This window comes from Pinus tabuliformis, chromosome 2_2 (genome assembly GCF_031772625.1).
Source record: "Pinus tabuliformis cultivar Carrire ecotype Pingquan chromosome 2_2, CPIR1, whole genome shotgun sequence".
Lineage (NCBI taxonomy): Eukaryota > Viridiplantae > Streptophyta > Pinopsida > Pinales > Pinaceae > Pinus > Pinus tabuliformis.
Genome location: NC_142300.1, coordinates 698,358,533 through 698,370,876, shown reverse-complemented (window position 1 = coordinate 698,370,876; position 12,344 = coordinate 698,358,533). Strand labels below are relative to the sequence as shown.

Here is a 12,344-nt window from a genome sequence, read left to right as displayed (position 1 = left end):
GCAACGGCGGTGGAGTTGAGGATAAAACAAAAAATCTAAAATTAGATAAAAAAGCAGGCGCGGAAAAGCTTGTGACCGTTTGAAATGGAAAGCATAAAGCCTTTTCAGACACCCAGTATTGAGCGATTTCATCACATGCATTTTCTTGCTCTCTTCTATGGTTTGTGTTTTTTTTTTTTTTGCATTGGTGTGGTTTGTTGTAGTTCTTATTGTTTGGTCTGCGGCATGGTCATGCCTATTTACTGGTTTTTACGGTTCCTTTTCGGTATTAGGTTTTTCATTTCTGATCTGAGTTGTGGGTGGTGTTTCTGGTTGTTGTTTTGTTTTGTTTTCTTCGTCCAATTTTACTGTGGCAGAACAGAAGAGAGACCAGTGAAAATGAATGCCTGATTTCGGATTTCTATAAAGCCAGGTATGCCTATCTTTGGGTTTAATTTGAATCCATAATTTTGATAATTTTTTTATTAATAGATATGTATAGAACATGATAAGCCCTGGTAGATAATGGCCTGTCTTGAATTGCTTTAATTGTTTCATGGCCTTGATTTTCGGATAGTTTTTAATATTTTACTATTATTTCTATTCATGGAAAATTACAGGTCAATTTCAATGGAAATAGCGATTCAAGGCAATCCTCCTCTATACTCTCTCATTGCTTGGTTACTGGGTTTTCGGCTTAGATATATTATATTTATTTTTAACATTGAAATGAATCCTAATCGCAGTACCTCAGAGGAGCCAACATTGAAGGACAAACGGAGATGAGAAAATTATGAGAATTGTTTTGGCGGGAATAAACGTAAGTTTGTTTTTCATAATTTTCCCCCATTTGACCTTCATCTAAGCTGGAACAATTTTCAACATATTTTTCGCATTTTCCCATGATTTAATCTCCCTTTTTATTATTTTTCGCATTCGTCCGTCATTTAACCTCTAATTAGCGTCTACAGCATTTTTTCCCATTTCCCCTGCGTTTACAACATTTTTTTCCCATTTCCTCCTAAGCTAATCGCTATTTGCCCATTTCAACAATTTATGTGCTATTTGCCCATAATTTAATATCTGATAACTATTTTCAATTTTTTATGGTTCGCTTGATTCTAGGATTTTGCATTGTCTGCTATTATGACAGAGCTTGAGTTCATTACTAAATTGAATCTTTCTCTTTCCATCTTTTCTTTCGTTATGTCTCTGAGGCCGTGTTTGTTTGGATTGCAGATGAGTGACGTGGAGTAAAAACAGAAGATGAACCACGACTTCATCTTCGCTGTATGGTGTGGGCAATCACAATCGTCCTCGACGGTACAGCCTCAACATCAACCTTCTCGCGTAGAGCGTTACCTTCCACGCAAGTAGTACAGAGTTCGATTGCACGCAGGTAAGAGTCCGGACACATTCTGTCATTTTCTTCCTTTCTTGATTTGCAAAAAATTAATGTGCCGTCTAGAACTGTAAGTTGTCCTAGCTGTAGGTTACTGTAGGTTATATTAATGTAGGCAACCTATGCTGCTGGATTTTTTTCCCTGTAGTCTAATTAGTTATCGAAATTCCAATTATATTTAGAAAAAATTTTACAAGGATTTTTGTAAATCTAAGTTATAGTTATTAAACTTCAAAATTTTAGGTGTTTTAGAAGTTTTTGATGATACTGAATTTATTTTCACTATCAAAAACATGATTCAAACACTCTCTCTATAAATTTTTTTGAAATTCTTTTATCCAGAGTCTGCCCACTTCTTTGTGCAGTGGTCTATAATGAGACTTTTTGGAAACCTTTCTGGTGGGTTTTTCCGATCAAAATCCGGCAGCAATTTATTGGAATCGCAAATTTGATAGCGAGTTTCTGCACAATCAAAGAGTCCCAGGGTTTTTCAGGGTGTTGAATCCAAATATGCAGTTAAAATGGTTTTTTAACTACAACAAATCAAGATTTAATCTCAATTTCTTCCGCCAAATTCCATCACCGGAATCTCCAAAAAATCGCATTATAGACAACTCCCTTTTTGTTTTCTAACTCTTTTTTTTTTTTTCAACTCTTTTGAACACGTTTTAGATGACATAGGGTTATTATCTAATTTCTAGGATTTGTGTTGAAAATACCGAAAATACAAAATTAATGTTATTGTAATTTTTAATTTTAAATATTTAATTTGTTCTAGGTGTAGGTTATATTTAATGCCAGCAACCTACGCTGGATTTTGGATTTTTGTTTTCACATCTTTTGGGCACGTTTTTGATGAACTATGTTATTTATCTAATTTTTAGGGAATGCCTTCCCCATACCAAATTAATGTTATGGCATTTTTTAATTTGAAATATTTTCGTTTTTGATGAACTATGTTATTTATCTAATTTATAGGGTTTGCCTCCCCATATCAAATTAATGTTATGGTATTTTTTAATTTGAAATATTTTTGGTTATTTATTTAAATTTTGAGAGATGTGTCGTCATTTGTTTAAATTTTGAAAGATGAAATTAATGTTATGGCATTTTTTATTTGAAATATTTTTGGTTATTTATTTAAATTTTGAACTATTTTTGGTTATTTGTTTAAATTTTGAAGGATGACGTTAATTTGAAGGAAAATGCAATGTAGTTATATTATTTAAAAAATAAAATAAAATATATTAATATATTTATAAAAAATAATAATATTAGGAAAACATTATTTGATAATTAATATTATAATTTAGAAAATATATGTATTAATATATTTAAATTTGATATAATTAATTTGAAGTTTGGTAAATTTAGATTAAAAAATTAAGCCTACTTAATTATATGAGGTTGCTAAGGTTTAAGTTTTATATAGTTAAGGTTAATGTTAGCCTTGCTTTTTATGTTGGTGATTTTCAACAAGGGGTGGTTGTAAAGTGGAGGAGTTGTAAAGAGATAATATTGTGGTGGATAAGTTAGTCATGTTTTCATGTTTTTGAAATTTCAATGGTGTCCTTCTTCTTATTAGGTTGTGTATACTTCACAAATATAGATAATCTAAGGTTTTTGTAAAGTAATAAAGTTGTGGTTATTAAGTCAAAAGTGTCATTGTGCTTCCAATAGTGGCTCACCTCTTGATAGGTTGTGGATACTTGACAAATATAGACTAGCTTATATCCATCTTTAACTCTGGATCTATCAAGCCCCACTAGAGATCAAATCTCTTAAGGTGTAAACTTTTTGTTTGAGTGCAAGATTTTAGGAAATGTTTGCACCTCAAGAGATTTGATGTCTCTGAGTGCTTCATAGATTTTATGTTAAGATTGATATAAGCACCTCGAGAGATTTGATGTCTTTGAGTACTTGATAGATTTTAAGTTAAGATGGATATAGGCTAGTTGAATTATTAATAATTACTAATTTTTATTTTTTATTTTTATGTAGTTTGACTTAGTTAAAATGTTTAAATAACATAACATAACGGATTACACCATCTCTTCCATACTGAGCTGAAGAGCCTCAAGTATCATTGGTTATTATGTTACTATACTAATCTAACTTAACAAGCCGAATTATGAGGATATATCAATGTAATTAAACACTAATGCGCCATATTAAACTCCTCATAAAGCTTTTTTTATTATTATGAATAAGTCTATCCATGCTTAAATGCTAAGTCATTTAATCTCTAGTTGCTGAAATGTTATATTTTTTTGTTTATATATATATATAGATAGATAGCTAAGTAACTTATTGACACTTCAAAGACAAAAACCTTCTAAAAAATATTTTTTAACAAAGTTTCTACTTATATAAAAACTAGTTTTTTTGATTTTATGAATTCAATTGTCTAAACAAAAACAATAGAAGGCTAATACAAACTAGGACAATGTCCAGTTAAAACAACAATAGACATTAGAATAAAAATTCTCCTATTGTAACATAGGTTATGGACAATTTCTTGTAAATATCCCTAATAGTTTTAGTATATACCTTCTTAAAGGGAAAATTATTCTTTTGATAACTTATTTATGTTTTCTTTCCTCAAAGAACATGTCCTTTACTGCTCTCTTTTTTGACAATTATGAAATTTAATTTGAAGTCAAATTTATTATTAAGATTTGAATAAGGTTTATATATATATATATATATATATATCAAAATTTTCAATCTATATAAGTAAATAGATAGTTTATATTAATTTAACTTTTCCAAATTTTGAGGATGTTATTGGCATAAGCCCACATATTGCACTTTTAGCTACCTAACCCAATAGAACATCAAATGAGTTATATATATATATATATATATATTAAAATTGTGTAGCCTAAAAGTTATGTTTTTTTGTTCTGAAAGTTATGGAAATTTCGGCTATATTTTAAAAAAATCCGACAGGGATTTTAGTAAATCCAAGTAAAAATTGTCAAAATTCATAATTTTAGGTGTCTTAGACGTTTTTTTATGATGCTGAATCTATTTCCACCATCAAAAACACTATTTAAACACTGCATCTACAAGATTTTTTGAAATCTTTTTGCCTGAATTCCAACCACATATGACTGTGTGGCAATATCTCGCCTCCCTAGATAACTCTTATCAAAATTTTCGATGTATCTCAGATTAATAAGTTATATTAATTTAACTTTTTCAAATTTAATAGATGCTACTGCCATAAGCCCACCGATTGCACTTTTAGCTACCTAACACAATGCAACATCAAATGAGTTTTAATAATATTAAAAAACAACCAACGAAAAACTTAACCCTATAACCTTTTACGAAAAACTTAACCCTATAACCTTTTACTTATAATTCATCGCACTTATAGTTTATTAATATAATTTATATTAATAAACTTATAATATAAAAACTGACAACTTTACCATCTTCTATATATTCTAGTGTAAGAGTCCAGAGTTCAAAATCAAAAGATTGGGAGTTTCAGCTCCAAGCCTTCTGGCCTTATTCATGCAATGTGCTTATCCATAAAAACGCATTGAGAACGACTTTGAATCCAATATTGAGAGGCCTGACGCATTGAGAGCGACTTTGAATCCAATATGAGATGCCTGTGTAATTATGGGAGAAAAGCTCCTTAATTACGACATTTCTTACCGGAAGTCACACGCAAATGAAAATCATCTTTCTTCACATCCTCTGTTTTCCTTATCTTTTCCACACAATTGTTCGATCAGGTTGCCGAAATCACATTCAAATGAAAACTCTCTTTTTTCACATCGTCTGTTTTCCCTACCTTTTCCACACAATTGTTCAATCAGGTTGCCTGTACTTCTTAAAATTCTTCCTAATAGTGGCTATTCGTTTTGAAGGTCACAATCAGATGAAAACTATCTTTCCTTCCATACATTCTCTACCTTTTCCACAATTGTTCGATCAGGTTCAAGTCCCTTAGAGCAAGCACAAACAAAAATGAAATGGAAAGGAATCACAACAGCCACTAAAGCCATTAATTGAATCACGTAACCTAATACAGATTTAAGTGGCAACATAGGCTCCTACTTGAGGATGTGAGCTTCTCCCTCTGGAGCACACGAGGACCTCGGAATCTTGTTCCATACATATAAACATACAAACAAACACAAATTCCCCAAGCTTTATAAATACAATGACTTCTTCCCTATGCTTGAGTACCATGCAAAACATGGATATATTGACGACGGGGCATTCGTAGGCTCGAACCTTTGTCATTTCTAGTCTGTAAAAGAGTGGGATTATCCTATCATCCTTAAACAATTCTGAACCTCTTCTTGTGCTGCTGTGAAATGATGTCTAATGCCATTTCCATCCCTGTTGTTGAAGATCTGATGTAGGTACAAAAGGGGTGTGTTTTATCATTGCAAACACTGTACCCGTACCCATTGGGTTTGGTATGACACTGTGAAAATCTTCAGAGCCACAAGTCCTTTTCCCTTTTTGGGGATAGAACAATGCATTCATTAGGATACTTGACCATCCACAAGTGTAAACTTTTTTTATTCAATTCAGACTTGTCGATCTGCGTGTTCATCTGGTTTAAAGTGAGACCAGCTCCATCTTCCTCAAATGTTGAAACAAACTTTGGAATATGCTTGGCCAACATAATTATGAAATCAACCAAGCTTGTGTTCTGAGTATTAGCTCTACCATGCATTCCGATTATTGCCTCTGCAACTTCATCTTGTTAATCGGGACTCAGTTGCAGGTTTGTGAGTCTCTTCATCAATCTGTAAAACTCCACATGGATTCTTCATTTTTAAAAACCAAAGTTAGGCTGATTTTTGTCAGTGAGATTTTCATTGGGCTGATATGTCAAACTGCAGGTATTATTGCACATATGTTTTCCATGCCAGCCAGCGAAAACATTCATGAAATCTGGACTGTATTCCCGTTCTTGGGTAGAGACTCTCTTTTATATAGCTAGGTTGCTCAATGAATTGTCCAAAGTCCTTTTCATCAATGCCCTTGTTGTGTCTGTCATTTTCAAAGGCAAAACTCGTATTTTCATACAATGAGTTTGCATGGAATCTTCATTGTTGGAGCACGTTTCCTTGTCATAATGACCAAAGTTTTCATACCGGGGAGAACCCTAAAAATGACTTGAAACAATGGTTCTCCAACTTCCATTTAATGATTTCATTATCTTCATCATCAAGGGAGTGAGAGAGTATTATGTGAAACATATTACGCTGCTACTGTTCCGCATTTTCTCTCTATCATAAATTAGGCAGCCATTGACATGAAGAAAATGGGATTTGTGACAGTTCACTTCAATTTCAGAGTTCTTTTTCTCAACACTGTGGCCAGAAATACTACTCATCTTAGAATCCGAGGCATCTTCTTCAAGATCGAATTCATCAATGATTATTTCCTTCCCATATTCATTTTCATGAGCATTAGGGTTGTTTTCAGTCAAACCAGAATGGCCAGAAAGTGTTTCTTTGATTCCAGAGAGATGATCATCATCAATTTCATCCAAGAATCCTCCAGAATCCTCATTAATAGCAAGTAAAAGGTCTCTTTATTTCATCACGTGCATCCAGCATAAGCATCGATTTGTCTTCAATTCTATCACAGTCATTTTCAATGCTAAATTTAAGAGGGGAATCAAGACATAACTGTTCGACCTCAGGAGTATGTTCAGGATTCAAGTCAGTAAAAGAAGCGAAATCTTTATTACTACATACCTTATTCTTCTCCACATAATTCTACTCAAAATCCTTACCAAAAAGCCATAACCAAGTCTCATCAATGTTCCCTTGATCAGATTTAGGATCACAGTTTGTCACAATAGCTTCCCTGAGCCCTTTCTTACTACATCTGACTTCTTTGTTTGCATACATCTGTACCTTATCACGTTTATATATTTCATCTTCATGCCTGGGAAGACGAGGATAGTAACATATACTGATTGACATAAGTTATCATTAATACTGCACACATTCTCTGCCACAGAATTATCACCTGTATTCATAGTCTGTAGGGATTCCTAAGCAGCAAGATCTTCGTCATCAAATAGTGCTAAACTTGTAGAACTTGAATCTGTTATGCAGTCAAGGTTTTCACCAAATACTTCATCAAGTGTCTGATCCAGCATGCCCTTTTAACCAGCTTCAAAGCTCCTTTCTTGATCTGGAATATCAGCGCAATCATCTGTTCCTTGCCCCTTTTTGGAAAGCATGCACGCCATCATGGTTTGAAAGAACCTCAAGGTTCTCTTTCAAATCTGGCATACCATTATCTTCAAGAGGGTTCAAACACCCTGTCCAGAAAATGCACGATCTGCTTCAGTGCAGCTTCATCATCTTCTAAAAGGCCACGAAGACCTTCTTCTTACAGGGCTGCTAATAGGGCTTCATAAGTGTCTTCAAACTTTGAAATCTTGGACATCAATGCTTGAGAAATTCTGCAATAAAAACCTTGAGAGAATAGATGCACCTTGGACTACAGGAGTACTTGACCCAGTCCATTTGCTTTATCCCCAAAGAGCATAAAAGTGATCTCATTAAAAGATCCTCACATCTTTCACTGAAGATGGTAAAATATTAAGGTCATTATGAAGTATTTAGCTAAGCAATCACAGTTTATGCCGCATACAGCAGGCACAATACCAGCTGCTGTTACCACCTCACTGGTCGTTTTGTTTGCATTTACAGCTAAAGCTGGCACTGGGAATTTTGACAGCTTCCTTACATATTCAAGGCTGCTAAAGTATCAGTAGATAACACCATAGTCTTCGGATACATTAACAATCAAACTGTAAAGTTGGTAACAGTTATGCATGTTACTTTCCCGGTGTGTGCACATAAAAATGTAAACAACACTGGCCATGAACACCATCCTTCATAAAATCCTGAGCTTGAGATGCAACTCCTATGTTCAATTTACTAATCTGTTCATAATCTCCAAAAGTAAAACTCTTTAGGTTTTTTTTTTGAGAGACTGATTCGGATGTCAATGTAGCTGACCATTGCTTTACTTATTCTCTGTAGGAAGCAAACAACTTTTCCATAATATTCCCATTAGAAGAATGCATTCGCTACAACGATCTCTCCAGAACAATGTAAATCCAGGGCCTTATCTTCTAGCAATATAGATGTGAACTAACGTTAAAGTCAATCAGGACCAACTGTTTGGAGTCCCGGTGAACTATCACATTTGATGTTGTCAGATCAACACACACCAAACCTCCCTCATGAGAGTCCAACTCTGCCTATCTTCCATATATTCAAATGTAAGGGTGTGCACTTCAAAGTCAAAAGAGTGGGAATTGCACCTCCAAGCCTTCTAGCCTTATTCATGCAACATGCTTCCCCATAAAGAAATTTTGAGATCACCTTTGAATCCAGTATGGTATACCTGTACTTATTGGAGAAACACAACATAATTATGTCCTTTCTTCCCAAAAGTCACATTCAAATGAAAAATGTCTTTCCTCACATCCTCTGCGTTCCCTTAAAGAAAGTAATTGATTCATATCCTATTGACTTGTGTGATCTAAACTGCATTATTTAAGTGGTAACATGCTTAAACCAGGGGCGCAGACACCATGTGTTTAAGAAACCATCAGCTACTCAAAACCATGTCCAAAAACTACGAGCCAAAAACCGTTGGCTATGATCTTTTTAAATCTAAGAGCGACCTCTTTTGGAATATATCCAAAACCCTTTTAAATAGGCTGAGCATTCCTTATAAATACTCCTAGATCACTATTGCACCATCTAAACATATGTGGGTTGGAGTAGGGCTGCAGGAACATAAGTTTGTATCTCTCATTTTTGCAAATGGTTTTCTGGTTGATTTGCTGTAGGAGTTGGTGTCCCTTTTACTAAGAGATCTGCTAATTGGAGACCTATTTTCAAGGGTCAATACCTTTTCATTTTTCCATAATTTCAACCCCAAAGTTTCATTTTACTGTCAATATTTCACTATTGCTAGGAATTGTGCTTCAAAGTTCAAACTGATCCATTTATGTTTTTGTTGTGCTGCTCTTCCTGCCATGTACTGCTTAGAATGGATCTCTCGGACAAATCTCTGTGCTGGGTGCTATTAATTTGATATCCTACCTTGAAACTTTTTCCTGAATCTTCCATCCAATACTGATACCACTGGATTTGTTTTGTCTACCTGCCAAAAATACGTACACCCCTCTGCAATCTTAAGACTATGTTATATCTGTCTCATTAGTATGCCATCTACAATCTCCAAACAACCTTCATGAAGAAGAGTATTTTTTTTTTAATTTGCACACATTGATTCTTGTGGGATACTTTCTCCTATACAGTAAGCTTTAACACCTTCAGAACTGGCCTTTCTGAAAACCTTATCAATTAGCAGAACGATTAATACTCTGTCTGCTGACTGGATCTTTGTTATTCTGTCATAAAAGAAGAGGGTAACATACCGATTGATAAATGTGCCAGCCGTTTCTGTCTTTGTAACTGTAGTCTGTAACAGCCCACGAAACATACTCCCTTTATCCATCAATATGTAAGTTTCTATGCTGGCTCTGTTAGGTCTGGAGTGACTTCAAAAACTTTCATATATACCCAGAAGACGCCCCCCAATTTGGTGAACGTATGCTGGAAACACAAAGAAACATCAAAACGTCATCAAAATGTGGCCAAACATGGCTGAAACTCCTATATGGCATTTCTTGATTTGAAAATGCCACTGAAATGTTGCCGAAAATTTTTGGCCCAAATATGTTCCATTTTCACAACAGTTTTTGCTTTTGCGCCTTGTTATATTTTTGTTCATGAGAACGAGGACTAGGATTATTAGGAATCAGGATATGTGATTGTACTATACTTGTCTCTAGGTCAGGTTTTATTTCATTTTCAGCACCTATAGCCATGTATAAAGGATGATCATGGATGTATAGCTTCATGTATAAAGGATAATTTTGGATTTTGCATCATGCAATCATCAATGAGAGTTAATGCAGACTTGTTTTCCCTTCTAAAATGTCATCATGAACTCCCATAGATGATTGCATGATGACATTTTAGAAGTGAAACCAAGTTTGTTTTAACTCTCATAGATGATTGCATGATGCAAAATCCAAAATTATCCTTTATACATGAGATTATACATCCAAGATTCCAAAATCAGACTTGACATTTCCAGTTGGGGGAGGCGGGTTGGGTCATGTTTTCAGCCGTAGCCCATTTCGGAAATTTCTATATGTTTTCACATTTCATGCAACTTTGCAACTGTAGCCCAGAAGATTAAATCAGTCCCTCTTTGACACCCAAATCACAGAGCTAGACGAGTTTGTATGTTTCATGTAATCATTGATGAGAGTTAATGCAGACTTGTTTTCCTTCTAAAATGTCATCATGAACTCCCATAGATGATTGCATGATGACATTTTAGAAGGGAAACCAAGTTTGTTTTAACTCTCATAGATGATTGCATGATGCAAAATCCAAAATTATCCTTCATACATGAGATTATACATCCAAGATTCCAAAATCAGACTTGACATTTGCAGTTGGGGGAGGCGGGTTGGGTCATGTTTTCAGCCGTAGCCCATTTCGGAAATTTCTATATGTTTTCACATTTCATGCAACTTTGCAACTTAGCCGAGAAGATTAAATCAGTCCCTCTTTGACACCCAAATCACAGAGCTAGACGAGTTTGTATGTTTCATGAATAAGATGGATCTTTTCTCTAATAATTTATTTTATTTATCCAAGATCCATTAAAGGCTGACCTTTTCAGGTAAAGGCACATGATTTAGTTCGAGGCCTACTTGAAGATGTACTATGAAACTATAGAGGGCCAACCTTACTTTTTCTCAATAATGCTGTTTAGAGATGAAGTCAGGCCATATGCCTTCCATCTAATCTCCTACTGTCATAAACATTTAGATGCTATTATATGAAAGTATCCATGTGTAAAAAGGCGCCTTCAAATATCTTTCATCTTGTCCATCTGGCCTAGAAGCTGCTTGACTGGCCCATATGATCCACAAAACACTGATTTGATGCTGATAAATTTCTTTAAAAGGTACTCTTCATGTGATTGAGATTTTTTGCCAGAACATGACAAAAAGGCACTTCAAATTTGATCTCTAACCAGTTCATATATTGCTGTCATATACAGTCAGAATTAGACTGTTTTCAAGCTGCATAAGAACAAATTAATCTCTAGATAAAGCATAGCCCAAAATCACATATGAATAAATTGTATATGCATCCTCCTTGTGTCAAGAAATCCTCAGAAGAGTCTGCTTTGCTGCTGGATTGAAGGGTTCAAGTTGCTAATAGTGTCCTTTTCTTTTCTGTACTCATCATTCTTCATCTCATCTTACCCACAAGAATCGTGTATTTTGTCATGAAGAAGGTCTAAAAATATGTCCATATAAATCAGAGAGACAATCATAGGACATCTTATTTATCAGTCTTTAGAGCATGTAGAGGAATCCATTATGGCATAGTACACAGAAATTCGAGTGATTACATACTTTAAAAAACCCATAATATGCCACTATAATAATAGACAACAAAACCTGAGTGCACACTAGTTTTTTGAGCCATGTTATCTTGCTTTTAACACCTTTTTTCAACAATTCTGTGAGAGAAATCAGAGTGTACCTTATGAGGACTGTTACCATGCAATCTAGCATTAGACCAAGTGACAACAATGGGACAAGGACCCACTGTCACCTCAGTCAATGTCCCCTGCTCTTTACGAACTTTCAGCATCGGAAATCACTAGAATGATGAGGTCAATGTTGATTTCTGTAGCATCGGATGTGCTCTAGCCTCGAGATTTTGCAGAGAGGCTAAGACACATGCATTCTCCAAGACCCATAAATCGTTCGGGAAAATTCCACCTAGAGATGGTTTAATTAAAATAATTAATCATTTTTAATGTATTCTTAAGTCTAAACTTAGGAAAT

At 34.5% G+C, this 12,344-nt stretch overlaps 1 long non-coding RNA gene across 1 annotated transcript in view; it reads left to right on the top strand.

The window, feature by feature from the left end:
- The first annotated feature begins 726 nt into the window (after positions 1-726).
- LOC149194591 (uncharacterized) overlaps positions 727-12,344 on the top strand; it is a 159,975-nt gene continuing 148,357 nt past the window's right edge. The window contains exons 1-2 of the long non-coding RNA XR_016255097.1: positions 727-799; positions 1,219-1,378. This is a non-coding gene — a long non-coding RNA (uncharacterized LOC149194591). The remainder of the gene's footprint in view (positions 800-1,218; positions 1,379-12,344) is intronic.